The following is a 13,443-nucleotide window of genomic DNA, read 5'->3' on the forward strand; positions in this document are numbered from 1 at the left end:
CATGAAAAAACAGTTGATTAATTGACTTTCAACTTGACTTAGGTACATTGGATTAATCCAGCATATATTATTTCTAGAACAATAAATGAGGTCTAATAGTTCATATGTGGTTTTTTCCTTCATAAAAACAACACCACCCTAAAATCTATTTATTTAATCAGATTGAAAGCCTTGGCCTTGATTTGTCTTATTTCACAAATTGAAATAAAATCTAATATTATATTATTTTTGGATTTATTATTTAATTTGTGATTCATCTAGAATTTGTGTTTGTAATATTTAAAGAATAATAATATGTGAACTCAAATATTACATACGCTAACATGATATTCTTTTCAAAACCAATTACATTTTTTAATATTACGACCCATTATTTTAGAAAACAGTGTTACATTACATATCATTACCCATATATTTAAATGATTGGCAGTAGGAGTGAGCAAAATATCCATTTGTGGTTTTTCTCTTTGGCTAACGTGTGGGTTGGAGTCCATTTTTCTATGACGCGGTGCAGTGTAAGATATTTTCAAAATTTTATTATATTATTACATGTATTAATCACTAATTTATTTATATTTGGGATAGTTATTACTTTTTAAATTTAATATATATATATATTAAAAGGAAGTTTTATTCTTTTTATGTTTTTATATTTAAGAAAATATTTCTCTATGTATTCTCAAAATATGTAACTAGGCACTGCACATAGACATATATATATATATCTGGTATTAAATACTAAATATTCTAGTGCAGAATATTTTAGAGTAGATCAATTAACATATAGATTGAATAATCTAAATATAGTAAATACCCAATTTACAGATTTATCATTCAATTTATATAGCTCGGATTCTATATTGGAATGAGACTGAGTTAAATGCCCTTCATACAATTTTTTACAACCTCCCTTAAGCTGGTTCATAAAGATTCCACATGTCCAACTTGTAAATTAACTTGTTAAAAATGTATATTGATAAACCTTTGGTTAATATATTACACTACAAGAAAAATGTGTCTTTTAGCGGCCACAAAGCATGTTCATCGCTGATATCACATCGGATAAATTTTTTTAATTAAAAATATTATTAGCAGCAACATTTCTAATATTAGCGGTGACATGAGTTGCCGCTAATAAATTCAAAATACCCTAAAAAAATGTGGGAAATTATCCACCAATCTGAATATGTAAGACTATTAGCGGCGACATTTCTAATATAAGCGGCGAAACGTGTCGCCACTAATAACCGCCACGTCAATTACAAGTAATATCAGGGATGACATGTGTCGCCGCTAATAGTGACCCCGATATCAGCTCATTCCCTCGAATTCTCCTCCCTCATTTCGCCATTTTCCTCCAAAAACCCCAAATATTAAACCACCCACCCTCTCCTCGAGCCCACCTAGCCCCCTCGTAGCCGTCACCCCCCCCCCCCCCCCCCTCTCTCTCTCTCTCTCTCGTCGGGTCCGCCGCAGAACCACTCTACCGCCGCCTCCTCCACCAGATGATTTGACGAGGTCCTAAAAAATCCACCCAAAGATGTCAACACCGATGAGTGGAAACAAATTTGTGAGTTTTTCAGGAGTCTAGAGTCTATTGCGTGCTCAGTGAAGAACAAAATAAACCGAGACCAAATGAAGTACTCTACAACACAAGGCACGAAATCATTAGCGGCTACTAGTCACGAAAAATTAAGTGAAAATATTAACTTAATTAAGTTGTATGAATTTATAAGTTCTCTAACATTCTCATTTTATTTATTAGTTGAACCTAAACCTCATTGAGGAATGAAAGGAGCATCACTGGATTAAAAAGAACAATAATTTTGTCAACAAGGATGTTGACGAGATAATGTAAGTTTAACTTTATTATCAATTCAAATAATTATATTTTTCTTTTGTATTATAATATTTTTTAAAAACAAGTTAAGTTGAAGTCAACTCTTGAAGCTGAGACTCAGCAGACAGTTGAATCTGGTACCGATGATTCTTCTGTTGGGAATTGTGCTCTGAAAGCATATTTAGTAGACATTGTTTTAAGAAATAAATAAATTGAACTTGTTATGCATATATTTTATGGACTATATTATTATGTGATAATATTAAGTAAATATCAGAAAAATTCCTAAGTTCATATATGTGATCTCAACCACGTATTGGTATGAGAGGATTGTGTTTGAGATAAATGAACTTGAATAGTTCATATTAAAATAAAGTTATGGAATCTTTAGATTAATTACTGCAAGTACGGTCCACTAGTATTATGAATACATGTGATCTAGATCCGGATTACTAGTGTAGTAGGACACTTTAGTGGATGTACTTTATATATTAGAGAATATATAGAACTGGACCAGATATGTTTATTAATACTTAGTTAAATACCGTTTCGAAGTATTAATTAAATATATCAACTGATGTTCATATACAAATAAATCTAAATCCTGAAGTTACTATAAAATCCTGTTTATGTTATATGAGTTCTTTGATTCACTCGTTAGGGTTTGTTAGAATGATCAGGCTATAAACTTTTGTTTTGGGAATTCATTAATGTAAATGGCTGGGGACATAGCATACTGATAAGGAATCTATACCTTCTCGTAAGAGATTGAATAATGGTTCTCTTAAGGGTTGACTTTTGGGACTAAAATGTTATTGAGCTCAAATTCATAATTTAGTTATGAATTAACCTTCACTAGTAAAGTCAATGGTACTTAAGGAAACAAGATATAATTAAAAAGGTAAAACGGTAATTTTATTCCCGGTTAATTATGAACCATTATTAGAGGGTTAATTTGTATGTAATGATTATATCAATGAACGCTTTATTGTTATAAAGTACTTAGTAAATGAAATGTCTATAATTACAAGAGTGCAGTCTCATATTTATAGTGGAGTAATCATGAGATTAATAAATTAAGATTATTTAATTAATAATCACAAATTTATTGGAGCATGAAATTATAGGTCCATAGGTCCCCACATCGACTCTATCAACACTTGTTGACCCAGATTTTGATCAACTGACACGGAGTCAGAATACGCTTGACGTGAATGAATGTGTTGACAAGAATCGAATGGAAAAAAGTAATAAGAACACGATATTTTATAGTGGTTCGGCCCCAGGATCTAGTAATGACCTACGTCCACTTAGATTATTATTGATCTGAGAATCAAAGGAGTGATCAAAGAACAAGGGTTCAATGAGTTTCACTAACCTCTGAAGAACAATACAATATTCCAAGGAGAATTATTCTAGTCTCAAATAATTCAAAAGCCAAAAGTCCCTTCCTTGAGCTATCTTTCTCTATTTATAGGCTCAAGGGGGATTACACAAGATTGTTACAGATATTCCCTCCTGAATAATCGGAGACTCAGGAGATTGTGTGAGTTAAATTCGGGATTTACAAAGATCTTTATAGTAATATTACGTTTCATGCGGAACTATCGACCAGACTGGTCGCAGGTAAGATTGGGCAGCTGCTTCTAATACGTCTTCTGGTCGATACACTAGCAGAGCTCTTCCAGGTGTCAGCCACGTGTCCAGGAATTACTTGCCACGTCATCAACGCCAATCTTTTGGATAACAACACTATTCAAGGCAAGAGTTGATATAAATGGTAAAATCGTAAAAAGAAATATTTAGGAAGAAATTTGTTCTTCGGGCCAAATATGCAATTATGTAGTAATAGTAATTAATTAATTAATTACAAAATAGTTGTAATTATCAGAATTAATTAATAATTAATTATTGTATAATTTTCGAAATTATATAAATAATTAATTTATTATAATTTTTGAAATTATAATAAAATAAATATCAAAATTTGAAATTGATATTTAATTAAAACTGTTTTTAATTAATTAGTAGAAGTAATTAAATATCTTTATTTGAGTGGAAGATAATAATCTGATAAGTTCAAATTGGATTTGAATTTAAAATATTAATATTTATTCAAATAATTAATTATATATGATAATTAGTTAAAAAGATAATAGATTCAAATTTGAATTAATTATCAGGTTGTTGGATTTTATTTGATAAAATAGTTTGAATAAATAATTCAATAATAGTTGATAAAATAAATACCCCTATTTTATAGGGTACTGCACGACACACACAATCCCTGGACTGTGTGTGGCGTGCATGTAAGAAAAACTCATTGCAGGATCTTTATTTATTTTCATGCAATTTACATATTATCAAACAAACATGCAAATTCCTAGAACATGCTCCTATGAAATTGATACAAATACAAAGTAAAGTAAAAACTTACATTACGCAGCGGAACTGGAACAACTCCATCCTTCAATCTCTCTAACCCTTGATTCCATTCTGTAGCAGAGTATTATCAAGAGATTGAACAAGATCAGCAACACAGTCTTCCTCACCAATCCTTTGATCAACCTAGAACTAGTATGGGCTGGCTCTCAACACATGAGATAGAGATCTAGAAAAGAAGAAGAGATTGTGGCTAAGAAAGGATTAGAGTGTCTAGGTTTTCACTTACCCAAATCAACTGAGACTGACTTGCTACTGAAAACCCTAGATATCATATTCCTTATATAGGCAACTTAATGGGATTTATTTAAATTTAAATTAATTAAAAATAATAAACAAAACTAAAAGCCTTGGGCTGCCATAAATGAACTTGGGCCCAATCTCTTTATTTTGAATTTAAATCCCAACTGGGCCTAAATTCAAAACCTTTTATTTATTTATTTTTTAATTAATTAATTAAATCCTTATTCAAATTAACTAATTATAATTTGAAACTTGATTTAATATTATTTATTTATATTGATACCAATTTATCAATATTAATAAATTTACCCAAATATTTTCTTTTATTCTCTAAATCTCATATCTCTGTAAATTTTCCAAAATTGACCTAGTCAACTTTAAAAATCCTAATTGAAAATTAAATCAATTAATTGAGACATTCTAGATGATTTACTCAAAGGTGATGCGGAGACCATGGATCCATGAAATCAAGCTCCAACAAGTTACCGTGAATTTATTTACGAATAATTTCACTACCTTATTAATTCCTCGTGACTCCACTATAGACTCAGAATTGAACTCTTGAATTCATAGAACGTATTTTCAAAACCATAAATACGTTATCCATTGTTATAACCATTACAATCAGTCAATCCTCTATCGATGACTTACTAACGAGCTGGGTGCAAATTACCGTTTTACCCCTCATCAGTATTTTATCCTTAACTCCCACTAAGTTCCTTATAAATGATATTTCCGTGAACTTAATCACAGAAATGAGATCTCAATCATTTAACCTTTTGAACAAAGCAATTAATGAAATCATCTTTTCACTTCTCATACAGAAGTTATAGATTTCGTATCTATGAATAATACTCCCACTCAATTACACTAATAAATCTCTAAGATGTAAGTATGGGCTAGACCGTAGGGTAAGTTGGTAACGAACAAGTCAAAAGATTTAAATAATATAATTAGCAGAATATTATCACTCAGAATTAAGATCGGCTTAATATATGGTCAACGTTGTGACATTGATTAGATTTGATAACAACGATACTTATTTATCAATCAATAATCAATATCGGTCCTAGTCCGATGTAACTAAATACATCCGATCTTATCTACTTGGTCGATGCCTTGGACAAGACATCACACCCTGAATGTGTAAGTAGATCATATCGTAGATTGCCTAATCAGTGAAAATCCAATGCACTGATCTAATCTTAGGACTCGTTCTTTTGAACATATAATTACAACTATAATCCACTGTGACCTAGTCACTATAATTGTAACTATCCATATGTTCGGGATTTTATAAATGTTTGTATTATTTCAATAATCATGTAATAAAACAAGCAAGCAACACGGTTGTCAAACTAAATGATTTCTACTACTTTTATTGATAATATGAAATCATGCTACATGTCCGACATGGTTTTATAAGGGCATAAAACCCAACAGTGCAGCTATAGAAATCAGGGATGAATTTTTCACTTTTATTTATTTAATTAATTAATTAATGAAAAATTCAAAATGTTAGTTTTGATATTTTCATTAATAAGATGATTAATTAATTAAAAGATAAATTGTAATTGGTTACATATATATATATTTTTTAAAAATTTCTATTTAAGTTAGACTTATAAAAAAATAACAAGATACTAAATTTATTCGCTCTAAGAAAAGAACGATACTTTCTATCTATCCCTGAAAAAGATACAAAAGCAATCTCAGGCCTATTCTCTTGATCTCATGTGTTGAGTACATCAAGTTGAATGACAAATATACCATCTGTTGACTGTGATTTTAGCCAACGACGTGAGAACGTCAAATACGACAAGCCTTCAAGAGAATATAAACGACAACATACAGTTTTTTCAATGCAAATAAATAACACGAGATTTTTATAGTGGTTCAGCCTCGATAGTCGGTAATAGCCTAATCCACTTAGAGATTTTATTACTATATTCACACTCAAGATCAGATGGACCAGTGTCAACTGAGTTTCTTCAGTGTAAATATTCCAGAATACAAAAAAGGGGTTCTCTCCAGAAAAGCACACTTTCTCTCTCTAGAACACAGATTAACTCTCAATTTGCCAAAAAGTCCCTTTACGATCCTCCCAACCCTCATTTATAGGCCTGGGATTCTCAACTGATATCCCCTTTAGATGGGGATATTTTATTATTCACCTTATATTTATATTACAATAAATGTTTAAAATACAACTGATCCCTAAATTCGAGTGAGGAGTGAGAGATTCCCGGGTGCCTAGACCAATTCTCACTGAAGTCGCTTCGGGGAGTTTGACGTAGTCTCACATGCATGTTGATTACTCCTTCGAGCTTTCCGTAGGCCAAAGGTGATATATGCATGGCTCTCCTCAGACCAAAGGTCATGCAAGTTTGGCTCTCCTCGGACCAAGGTGGTCCGAACCAACTCCTTTTGCACCTTACCTCGGGCAAGTCCGAGGTAACTTCCTCCATGGCATGTCCGATCGGACATGATGGCCTTCTCCTCGGTCTAAGGTGGTCCGAACCATCCTCTTTGGCATCCCACCTTGGTCAAGTCCGAGCCTAATTCCTTCAATCAAGGTCCGATCGGACCTTGTAATCTTCTCCTCGGACCAAGGTGGTCCGAGCCATCCCTTTCATGCCTTCCCCTCAGACCAAAGTGGTCCGAGGCACTTTACCTTGGATTTCTCCTCAGACAAGTCCGAGGAAACTCTACCATGGAATGTCCGATCGGACATGATGTCCGTCTCCTCGGACCAAAGTGGTCCGAGCCACCCTGACTGGCACTTCACCTCGGACAAGTCTGAGGCATCTCTTCCCTTGCCATCTTCACCTATACCCGATCGGACATGATGTGGTTTTCCCTTGACTGAAACCTAAGTCCCAAACTTTGGCCTGCACGGGACCTCTTTCCCTTAGTCACTCTCTTTGGACACGTTCGAGCCAACACCTAGGAAACCTTGAGAGGTTTACCTCGGACACACTCGAGCCAAAATATCAAGAGGCTCCTCAAGCTAAGGTCCGATCGGACCTGTTGCTTTTATCCCTCGAACCAAAATCCAAACCCCTCCTTCAATCTTCTTGGACTTGGTTTCAAACCAATCTCTAGGGTCTTCAAACTGGGGTCTGAGCCAAGCAACCCTTAGACCAAATATTCTCTTCGGTCGGGTGTATTTAACTTGATTATGGCACCTCTCAAGCAGTCCAATTTTTAACTGATGCATTGGGCTACCGCTAAGCCAGATCACCCAACTAATTCATGCCATTTGTCAATTTTATTGCCAAATCATCTTTTCAAATTTTTGGGATAACATTTGCCCCCCAAGTTTATTATATGATACATTCACATAATAAACTTTTTCTCCAGCTGACGTCATTATAAAAAATAATAACTGTTCATCTCCATGCAGCAGACCCACGATCACTGCAAAAATCCACCCATGATCGTGGAGAGAAACGTAGTCCCAGAATGCCAAAGGTCCAAAAGTAAATAAAAAAACCTACTTTTTTTTTCCCTTTAAATAACCCCTCTTTACACACTCTTCTTCACACAAGCAAAAATCACACTTTCAAAAACCTCTCATCTTCTTCCTTCTCTTTTGGCCGAAATCTCCAAGGATTTCCTTCTTCTTGCCGATTCCAAAAACTTCAAGGGGAGCTCTTCATCTTCAAGCAATCTTCGAGCAAACCAAAGGTCCTCCAACCTTGAGTAAGTCTTATTTTCCATGCCCTTTACATTATTATATATATTTTTTTAAAAAATTTCTAAGCCATGGCCGAAACCCCCATAGCTTTGCTTGTTCTTGAAATTCTTGTGAATGATTTGTACAATGTGCTAGCTTGTTGTCTTGATGATGTTTGTGGCATGGGCAACCCGAAATTACCTCTAATTTCATAGGAATTTCAAGACAAATGGGCTATTTTGACATGAATATGAATATGGGTCATGGGGTTTTTGATAGTATAATGGGTTTTCAAGAACATGAAGAAAGACTTTTCATTTCTATGGTTTGATCTTGTTTTTGTATGTGTGAATGAAGAAATGTGTTTGAAATAGGGATTTTAGGGCTTTGTTTACACGGTCTGGGTTTGAGGTAGGAGGAGTATATAGTTAGGGGCTTTGCTCACTTAGTTTGCCAAGAAAAAATCTGGGCATTAATGTGGTCCGATTGGACCACACATTGTCTTCTTTGGGATCCCATGTCCGATCGGACATGGTGAGTTGTTGCTTAGCCAATGCCCTTGGAGTCGTAGGATGTACCAAGCCTTCGGACATCACCATTCGAACCCCAAAGCGCACATTTCCCTGGACGAGCCGAACAAGCGTATCCGTTCGGACCATTGACCAGTTATGTCCGATCGGACACTGAAAAATCTGGGTAAAATGCCACGCACTTACCATTTTTTGACAAGCCATGTCCGATCGGACACCTAGGGATAGGACGCTCGCACGCCACCTCCTGGACCGCACGGCATGCTTCTCCTCGGGCGTATTACGTCCGATCGGACATCCTGGGGGACTTCACGCTGGGCTCGCATGGAGGCAAGGCTGGACGTCTCCTCGGTCAGGCCGTGTCCGATTGGACTTCCTGTGATACTAACTTGGTGCTGGGATCGCATGGATGTAAGGCTCCTTGATCTCCCTTGGCTGCTGAACGCCCCTTTGGTCACGCGTACTTGGCGTGTCTCGGCATCCGATCAGATGCACTAGGCAAGGCCACCTCCTAGGGTCCATAATATGGTCCGATCGGACCATCCCCAACTTCCTAGACTTCGGCCTTCTTTCCTATTTTTCAAATGCATACCCAATCCTTTGGCATGCATACTCATACGCATAGGAAATTTAGCTTCATAAGAAAACCTCAAAAGTTTCCATTTACACAAACTTTAATAACATTCAACACCTCAAGTACTTTTTAGGCACTCTTGGTCATTAAAATTATTTTTTCCCTATGTGTTATATTTTTATAACTTAGACAAAATTTTCTAAGTATAAAAATAACTTTTATTTTTGATTAATTTTTTCTGTATGGTTACTCACTTCCCCATGCTTTATTCATTTTTGTAGATGAATCGCTCTGACTATAGGGGAGGTGACAATCATACGGACTCCGACACATCCGTCCCGCAAACAATCGAGACTCCTCTAAATAGCGATTCCTCACCAGACTCGTCTATCGGTTGCACTCCGGAGGACCGTCTTCGCCGCTTAAAGCAGATCCTCCCTCGCTCAGCTTTGTATCTTCTCGACGAGGAACAGTTCCTTCAACAAGTTTCTCAGTCGACGATGAGGGTGAAGCAATCCAACAGACTTCCTCAGGAACATGATCCACAGGTTGCCCGCAGGGCGGTGCAGAAGGTGGTAAAGTGCAGTCACGCTCGCACTGCCACAGCTCCAGAAAAACCTTCTCAGAAATTTGCTACGGCGATCCAGGATTTGGCTGTCCAGAAGCCACGTAATGAAGGAGAAGAAGAACCTTCCTGGTTCATTGCTGATGCATCAAAACTTAATCCCGCGCTGTTCCAAAAACACATCGAAGCTTTAGGCTTGAGTGGGGCAAACGTGATATGTCCGGGCTCGCATCAAAGAGCCAATAGGCCTGGTGGAAGACACTGCGCCTGGTCCAGGCATCATGTGCACGCTGGAGCAACACTCCCGCTACACACCTATTTCCGGTCTGTAGCAGATTACTTCAACGTCTCCCCATTCTAGATCGCACCGAATGGGATCCAAGCACTCTCTGCGTTGTACATCCTTTACTTTCTGCATGGTTGGGACGAGCCCACCCCTCATGAGGTGCATTACCTGTTTGATCTTAGGACCAATCCTTCCCACAAAAACACAGGCTTCTTCCACTTCTATCATAGGCAAAGGGGGGGGTTACTTATCTCAATGGTATTTCTCACAAATCAAACCCCGGGAAGTATCATAAAGAATACTTCCTTACATTAGACATTGAGGCCAACAACTTGGCCTTTACACGCTCGAGTCCATTCGAGCGACCATTACCTACTAAAGGGATGTTTAAGCGGGCCCAGAAGTTGGCTAACATGAGTCTTAAAGAGAAGGATGTGAAAAAATTGGTCACTTTGGACCTCCTTCAGATGGTGGGCCTGGTGCCGTGTGACCAAGATTTGGCGGTGGAAAGTACCACCGGGGAGAACGACACTACCGATCAGTCCAACGCGGGAACGGAGCTAGTGACTGATCAGCTTTCTCTTGGACCTTCTCCGCTTTCTCGTAGACCTGGCGACTTAGTCATTAGGGAGCCCGAACCTCAGCGCAGGTCTACTATTCCTGCTCACCCTGGGAAAGGAAAGGCTATCCAGGTTGAGGGGGAACTTAGCTCATCCTCGGACGACGAGGATGAGTTCCTCGACGAGATCCTCAATGCAGGTAAAGCATGTCTAGTGAAAATAGAAATATTTTTGATAGCTTGGTGATTCGAGAATAAAAAAAATTGTAGTATACACTTGTACACGTTTCATTATGTTTAAATCTCTAACCACTTTGTGTTTTCCTCCTTTGCAGATTCAGACATGTTCAGAGAGTGTGTTGCTTCAAAAAGGAAAATTGGTGATGGAAGTGGCTCTATGCCTCCGCAGAAGATTCAGAAGGTAGTACCGCCCAGTCAAGGGAGGCAAACTGAGGGACCGACTACACTTCCGCCACTGACTCCCTCTTCGCTTCCTCCTTCTGCGAGCCTAACTCCTACTCACCAGGGTAGCTTGAGTGAGGTCTTTCGTGCTGTTAGTGACCTAGGCAAAGGACTTCTTGAGGAGATCGGCCATGATGCTTCAACGCTCCAAAGCTTAGAGTCCTACCCTCGGCTTAGCATTGAAGTCGTCTTGAAAAGAGGGCTTGCTCAACTGATGAAGGTAAGTATTTTTTCTTAAGACAATTTATTATTAGTATTTTTTCTTGTAATAACCTTTTGTCTTCCATGCAGTCGCTTGTCACCATCGGTCACGCTCAGCTCCGAGCGGTAGACTACAAGGAGTTGATCAAGGTGCTAAACGATCAACTGGTGGAGGCCAAATCCAAGCTGGAGCAAGCAGAGAGAACCGTAGCTGAACGGGATGAGTCTCTCAAGAAGCTTTCTGATGAGAACCAGCAGCAGGTTCAAAACAACAACTCCTTGACAGCCCAACTGGAGAAGCTGTCCCTCGAGAACAAGGGGTTAGCTCGAGATAATGAGAGACTGATCAACGAAAATGAAGAGTTGAAACAAGAAAAGGAGCTTGATTTGATTCTCTTTGAAGAAGCCAGTTTCGACTGCTTTTATAAGGTCTGGAAGCTGAACAAACCTCTCAATCTTGATTGTTTCTCCAAGGAGGCTCAGGCAGAGGAGCTTGCCAGATGTGAAGCAAGGGCCGCTGAAGAAGCTGCCAATCCTCCTGCACTCACTCTCGCCTCCTCTGCTTTATCATTCTGAGCGAGAGGGGCCGCTGATGCCGAGGAGGGGGTCGATCAACCCACTAGAGGAGCACGCCAGTGACTCCCTCTCGTAGTTCATCATAGTTTGCTTTATTTTGTATTTTGTTGCTCAAACTAGTGAGCTATTTTGACACTTAGCACTTTACTCTTTCTTTGTCGACAACTTTAAACTTTTAAGTTTTTATTGTACATAGTAAAGTTCTTAGATGCCTTTAATTTCACATGAGTATTTAGTTTTCTAACTTAGGAATTTTTACCATCCCATAAGTCCATACTAAATATACTTCCTCATGCTCTTATTGCTCTAACTTTTATGAGCATAAATTTTATCATTACACGAATACCTGTTTGTAACTTAAATTTTTTTAAGAATTCTAAGTTACTTAAGCTTTGTAAAACAAGTAAGCTTAATGGCCATTTTAGACTTCCAAACTTACAAGTCAGCCCAAAAACAAATATATTTGCTCGTGCTCTTATTGCCTGTGTTGAAATACAGAACAGTATACCCTATGTGCCCCCCAAGTGATTGAGGGTTGATAAATCCTTGATCACTTGCTACTTGACCGAATTTGTCCGAGTAGTTACTACTCGTGAAACACATAAAATATATGGACATATTTAAGTAGTTGAGCACTACAAAAACATTATTTAAACGTTGGTCCTTCATGTCATGATACCGACCAGTTGAACACTGTCTGGTATACATTTACACTTAGCTTCTAGAAGACTTGTTTTGTTTAAATTATTATGACAGTTAGAACACTGCCAAGCAAAAATAATCAACACATATGCAAAATTTGTAGCAAGTTTCGACCACGCTGCGCGTGGTCTCTTTTATTACTCGTAATAATAATTGACAAAACGTGTCTAACAACGAGTTCCAAACAAAATAACATTGTTCAAAATAATGTGACTGGGTAGCAAATAACCAGTTCACAAACAAAAAACTCAAATAAAAAGTTAAGCACTTGATACAAAGCTACTACTCTGCAAGCAGTATTTATTGATAATATTTTCTCAAGTGCTCGCCGTTCCAGTAGTTCCTGATCAGCTCTCCATTCAACCGAGCGAGCTTGTAGGTGCTGGGTGGTAAGACTTGCTCAATTTGATACGGTCCTTCCCAGTTTGGTCCTAGCACACCAGCTGCTGGGTCTCTAACAAACACCTTTCGTAGGACTAAATCTCCGACCTGGAACTTTCGATCTCGCACTCTGGAGTTGAAGTAGCGTGCCACCTTTTGTTGATGAGCAGCTACTCTGAGGTTTGCCTCCTCTCTTCTCTCTTCGAGGAAGTCCAATGATTCTGCTAACAACTGATGGTTCTCCTCTTGGTTGTACACGCTCCTTCTATGAGAGGGTGGCTCTATCTCCACAGGTAACATAGCTTCATACCCATATGCTAAAGAGAATGGGGTATGACCAGTTGCCGTCCGAGCAGTAGTCCTATATGACCAAAGGACCTCTGGTAACTCTTCTGCCCAAGCA

This window comes from Humulus lupulus, chromosome 3 (assembly GCF_963169125.1).
Source record: "Humulus lupulus chromosome 3, drHumLupu1.1, whole genome shotgun sequence".
Taxonomy (NCBI): Eukaryota; Viridiplantae; Streptophyta; class Magnoliopsida; order Rosales; family Cannabaceae; genus Humulus; species Humulus lupulus.